Source organism: Aegilops tauschii, chromosome 4 (assembly GCF_002575655.3).
Source record: "Aegilops tauschii subsp. strangulata cultivar AL8/78 chromosome 4, Aet v6.0, whole genome shotgun sequence".
NCBI lineage: Eukaryota > Viridiplantae > Streptophyta > Magnoliopsida > Poales > Poaceae > Aegilops > Aegilops tauschii.
The window spans coordinates 51535432-51542005 of NC_053038.3; the positions used below are offsets into that span (position 1 = coordinate 51535432).

At 43.4% G+C, this 6574-nt stretch overlaps 1 long non-coding RNA gene across 1 annotated transcript; it reads right to left on the bottom strand.

Annotated features, from left to right (window-relative positions):
• Positions 1-686: 686 nt before the first annotated feature.
• On the bottom strand, positions 687-1615 carry LOC120962392 (uncharacterized). The gene is made up of 2 exons (XR_005753161.3): positions 1109-1615; positions 687-955 (listed from the first exon to the last, which is right to left on the bottom strand). It is a non-coding gene; the product is annotated as an uncharacterized lncRNA (long non-coding RNA).
• Between the last annotated feature and the right edge of the window lie 4959 nt (positions 1616-6574).

Below are 6574 nucleotides of genomic sequence, written 5' to 3' on the forward strand. Positions count from 1 at the left end.
TTGTGCCGGCGCCCCCAGGCGCCCCCAGCGTGCCGGGTTCGGCTCGGGTCCGCCGGCACCAGTTTCGGCCCGAGCCGGCGAAAAAGGGCTACTGGGGGCGCGACTGGGCCGATTTTTAGGCGCCGGCGCGGCAAAAACGCCCGAGGAGGGCCTGTTGGGGGCGCGGCTGGAGATGCTCTAAGGTTGAATTCTCCTTCTCTTGAGGATGTGCTCCAGTTCAAGGTGTGTGTGTGAGTTGTGCTCATTTGGGAGAGAGAAAGATGCGTTTTGGAGAAGAAGATGAATGTGTGGACCAGAACAAGCCGAAGGAGATAAGGTGGATGCCTGCGGAGGTGTGTGGGGCCACCAAGGCGTGTTTCCTACGCGAAGCGACACGAGATATGGGGCTGTGTGTTCCGAATCGATTGTACGCCCCACGCGCGTCCGTCTCAAAGTTCGGCCGGTACACCGGGTGTAAATATTTACCAATTATTTTTCACGGTATTGCTTCAGGGAAGATTGAATCCATAATCGGGAGCTCAACCTTTTTTTTTTGCATTTTTCATGGTCGTAGTGCAACGGAGTTAGAAGTGTTGGTATTTTCTTGTGTCAATCTTTTTTTTTGCTGGTGAGTGTCAATCAAGGAGATATATCAAAATATTATAACTAAAAATTAATTCCAGTTCAGAGGAACATAAAGCTGAGCATGCAGCGAATACAACTTTTTTTATTCCAAGATATTCATGACAATACTTGTCATTGCAACAATCTGACATGATGTCTTAAGGCAAAGGGAGGGGATGAGTGGAGGTTGCTTCTAAAGGAGGGCAATCAGGGCCACAAATGCATTCTTGGCTGGTTCTAAAGCATTTATCTTGCTCCAATGCACAACAGAAGCACAAATCATTTGGGCATGGTGGAGGATTCTTTTGGCACATGCAAATTTGGATCTTGCTGCTATCATCAGGTTTTTGAGCTGCATGCAAACAAGTGTCCACATTAAACTAGGTAATTTGTAAAATTATGCACAAAGTCACATAAATTAGTAATGCTTCTTAACAAGATCGCCAAAAGTAATATAGAACTAACAAATATCGAGAAGTTGACCTAATTGTTGTTGTGTACTCACCCTGAGAAAATGTTACGAGACACGGAAGGATGATCATCACGAGCATAATGATCTTGCTTCTCTCCATGGCAATATATGCTTTCAGATATGAGTAGTATCTTCTACGGAGTACTTGCTAATTGCTATATGTTTCTCTCTCACATACACACATATATATACGACCAATCTGATCTATGTTTAGGTAACAATTAATTGTGCCGATCTGTGCTTATCCATATTAATTACAAGAAATAAAATGCTCTATATTTGGTGAGTAGTAAATGCGGCCATATCCTTCAGATTTTGTAGTGTTGATTATTCAACCCTTGAAATGAAAGGGAATCCCTAGGGACTACCATTGGATGGCATCCCAGTGAGTGGTGGATGATTCACACACATGTGGAAAGAAATAATACATCTCGTTAGCTTAGTGCGTGTACAAGGTGTTACCCTAGAAAAATAAATATTGCGTGGAGAAGAGAGAACCAAAAAAAAGAGTCTGCCTTCTCTAAATTTATTTTTGACGTGATGCCTTCTCTAAATTAGGACACGATCTGTTATCAACAATACCTCTCACCACATCTATATCTATATCTATACCTACTATTAAAAGGAGGTGATATTCTTGATTTCGTTCCGCTTCGTTTGGTCTTGCTTCAATTAATTTCACGCACACTATTCGGTTTCGTTACTTGCCACCTGTTTTGGCCCAAGGGAGAAAGCCCATCTGGCGGTGCACTGTGGCCCCAGGTTCAGAGAGCTGGCAAAAAATAAAATTGCCGATGAGAGGGTTCGATCTCATAACCTGCCAACCGGCCACGCACAATTTGTTCAACTGACCCAGCTAGAGATATGAGAGGACTTTTTTTTCTCCCGTTGCAATGCACGGGCCTTTTTGCTAGTATATAGGTATATAAGTATCTCTCTACTATATACATAGTAATATACACACTCCGTTCCGAAATATAAGTCTTTTTAGAGAGTTGATGAATATAGACTATTACATACAGATGAATATAGACGTATTTTAGAGTTTAGATTTATAATATATCTCTCATATATATATATAGGTATATAATATCTCGTCGCGCCACCCCAACCACCGGCCGCTGTGCGCTTCTCGTCGTGCCTCCCCACCCGCCGGTTGCCTCGCCCTGCTCCTGCACGAGGTGTGGGGGGAGAGAGAGAAAAAGGGAGGGAGAGTGGCAGTGTGGGTGACAAGTGGGTCCAGCCCGGTCACGCGAGGACGCGAGCGGCGCACAGAGCGTCCGTCTTCTATCCGCTCGGCCTCAAATCTAGATCAAATTTAGGTTGGGAATGGAGCAGAACGGATACGGGTCGGACGAAAAAATGAGGATGCTCCCACGCGTTGGGCCGTTCATCCTGTCCGTTTGACCCCAAACGGAAACATCTGGACGATTTGGGGTCCTGGGTTGGAGTTGGCCTTATCATCAACTGCTTGTGTTACTTCGATCACATCGGCCGAACAGATGCCGCCTCGCGGCAGGGCCCATCTGCCCCTGCCCCGTTCCGCCGTGGCTCGTCCGGGGCAGCGAAAACCTGTTACGCGGTGCTCGCCGCCTCGACATGTGGTGGCAGGCCCTGCCGCCTCCCCGTGTGGTGGCATGTGCTGCTCTTTTGTGCCATTTTGACTTAGAGATGGTCTTTTTTATCAATTGCATTCGTCAGGTGATCCTTTCAGACAAAAATTCGAGGCGGGCTCCTCTGTCCTCGTCGAAGTCGTGGCGCGGCAGAGACGAGGCGGGCGGTGGAAGGGAGGAGCTCCACGGAACCAAGCATCGGGGCATCGCACGGTGAAGATGAGGCGGGCAGCGATGGGGAGGAGCTCCACCGACTCGCGTCGGCCGCCCCGCCTCCCCACCCGCCCGCGGTGTGGTACATCTCCAACGTATCTATAATTTTTTATTGTTCCATGCTATATTATATTCTGTTTTGGACATTATTGGGCTTTATTATACACTTTTATACTTTTTTGGGACTAACTTATTAACCGGAGGCCCAGCCCAGAATTGTTGTTTTTTGCCTATTTCAGAGTTTCACAGAAAAAGAATATCAAATGGAGTCCAAATGGAATGAAACCTTCGGGAACGTGTTTTTTGGAACAAACGTGATCCAGAGGACATGGACCCTACGTCAAGACATCAACCAGGAAGGCACGAGGTAGGGGGCGCGCCTACCCCCCTTGGCGCGCCCTCCACTCTCGTGGGCCCCACGTTGGTCCACCGACGTACTTCTTCCTCCTATATATACCTACGTACCCCCAAACTACCAGATACGGAGCTAAAAACCTAATTCCACCGCTGCAACCTTCTGTACCCGTGAGATCCCATCTTGGGGCCTTTTCCGAAGCTCCGCCGGAGGGGGCATCGATCACGGAGGGCTTCTACATCAACACCATAGCCTCTCCGGTGATGTGTGAGTAGTTTACCTCAGACCTTCGGGTCCATAGTTATTAGCTAGATGGCTTCTTCTCTCTTTTTGGATCTCAATACAATGTTCTCCCCCTCTCTTGTGGAGATCTATTCGATGTAATCTTCTTTTGCGGTGTGTTTGTTGAGACCGATGAATTGTGGGTTTATGATCAAGTTTATCTATGAACAATATTTGAATCTTCTCTGTATTCTTTTATGTATGATTGGTTATCTTTGCAAGTCTCTTCGAATTATCAGTTTGGTTTGGCCTACTAGATTGATCTTTCTTGCAATGGGAGAAGTGCTTAGCTTTGGGTTCAATCTTGCGGTGTCCTTTCCCAGTGACAATAGGGGCAGCAAGGCACGTATTGTATTGTTGCCATCGAGGATAACAAGATGGGGTTTATATCATATTGGATGAGTTTATCCCTCTACATCATGTCATATTACTTAAAGCGTTACTCTGTTCTTATGAAGTTGATACTCTAGATACATGCTGGATAGCGGTCGATGTGTGGAGTAATAGTAGTAGATGCAGGCAGGAGTCGGTCTACTTGTCACGGACGTGATGCCTATATACATGATCATACCTAGATATTCTCATAACTATGCTAAATTCTGTCAATTGCTCAACATTAATTTGTTTACCCACCGTAATACTTATGCTCTCGAGAGAAGCCACTAGTGAAACCTATGGCCCCCGGGTCAATTTTCCATCATATTAATCTTCCAACACTTAGCTATTTTCATTACCTTTTATTTTACTTTGCATCTTTATCATAAAAATACCAAAAATATTATCTTATCATATCTATCGGATCTCACTCTCGTAAGTGACCGTGAAGGGATTGACAACCCCTTTATTGCGTTGGTTGCGAGGATTTATTTTTTTGTGTAGGTGCGAGGGACTCGTGCGTGGCCTCCTACTGGATTGATACCTTGGTTCTCAAAAACTAAGGGAAATACTTACGCTGCTTTACTGCATCACCCTTTCCTCTTCATGGGAAAACCAACGCAGTGCTCAAGAGGTAGCAAGAAGGATTTCTGGCGCCGTTGCCGGGGAGTCTACGCAAAAGTCAACATACCAAGTACCCATCACAAACCCTTATCTCCCGCATTACATTATTTTCCATTTGCCTCTCGTTTTCCTCTCCCCCACTTCACCCTTGTCGTTTTATTCGCCCTCTCTTCTCCGTTTGCCTCCCTCTTCCTTTTTTCTCCTCGCACTTTCTGCCGTTATTTCTGAAATTGGGGAAACTATTGTCGATATGGACAATAGTAATAATATGGAAAATTCTGATGCTCTCGCTGAAGAACCCCCTATCTTGCATACAAAAAAATTTCGAATTGGTAGTGGTAACATTATTGGAAAAGGGGTGATTCAAGATTTCTTTACTTGTGTCGGTGCTTTGCCTTCTATGGGCAGCTCTATTCTTCATAGAACTAGTAGTCTTGCGGACGCTATTGCCATGCTTATAGTTGAACTTGAAAGGCAATTTATGCACATACACCCTTGCATACAAAGGATTTTCCTTGAATTTTCTAATATTGAGCATTCTTCGGTTAAGCGTGCCGCTACTATCTTTTTGGCTCATGAGTTCAGATTCATAATAAAAGAGGCCAGAGAAATCTTTGCGCATTATAGGGCAGACGTTGGCCGTCCTCCCATAGAAACTATCTTATTCGATCAAGAGGAAATAATGCGTTTTCAATCTCTAGACTATGTTGCTTTTAATGAGAACCTTAGAAAAAGGTTCCTACAAATGTTCTAGTTGATAGAATTTCTGAACTTAATAATGATTTTGTTATCCGAAATAATGAGCTAGGATATTCTCTCGAATATAGGCTCACAAAGTTCTGTCAAAAGAATGCTTATAATGATGAATTGGTTGTGCAATACGAAGGGCCGAAGGAGGAACCTATACCTCCTAAAGTTGATCTTGGGGACTTTTGCCCCATTAAATTTAGCCCTTTTGATTACTTTTGCTTGCCTCAAAGAAAACTCGCTGCTGAACGTAGAGAATATGAAATGAGTTTTAATGATCTATCCTATTATTATGGCGATACCTAGATCTATCCTTGCTATTATGCCTAGCTAGGGGCATTAAACGATAGCGCTTGTTGGGAGGCAACCCAATTTTATTTTTAGTTTTTTGCTTTTCGCTTCTGTTTAGGAATAAATATTTGATTTAGCCTCTGGTTAGATGTGTTTTTATGTTTAAATTAGTGTTTGTGCCAAGTTTAACCTATAGGATCTTCTTGGATGATAGTTATTTGATCTTGCTGAAAATTCCAGAAACTTTCTGTTCACGAAAATAATTGTTAAAAATCACCAAAACGTCATAAAATATTGATTCCAATTGCTGCTGATCATAAACAAATTGTCTAGGTCGTCCTATTTTGGCTGAAGTTTTGGAGTTCCAGAAGTTTGCGTTAGTTACAGATTACTACAGATTGTTCTGTTTTTGACAGATTCTGTTTTTCGTGTGTTGTTTGCTTATTTTGATGAATCTATGGCTAGTAAAATAGTTTATAAACCATAGAGAAGTTGGAATACAGTAGGTTTAACACCAATATAAGTAAAGAATTAGTTCATTACAGTACCTTGAAGTGGTGTTTTGTTTTCTTTCGCTAACGGAGCTCACGAGATTTTCTGCTGAGTTTTGTGTTGTGAAGTTTTCAAGTTTTGGGTAAAAGATTTGATGGATTATGGAACAAGGAGTGGCAAGAGCCTAAGCTTGGGGATGCCCATGGCACCCCAAGATAATCTAAGGACACCTAAAAGCCAAAGCTTGGGGATGCCCGGAAGGCATCCCCTCTTTTCGTCTACTTCCATCGGTAACTTTACTTGGAGCTATATTTTTATTCACCACATGATATGTGTTTTGCTTGGAGTGTCTTGTATTATTTGAGTCTTTGTTTGTTAGTTTGCCACAATCATCCTTGCTGTACACACGTTTTGAGAGAGACATACATGATTCGTAAATTGTTAGAATACTCTATGTGCTTCACTTAGATCTTTTGAGTTATATAGTTTTTCCTCTAGTGCTTCACT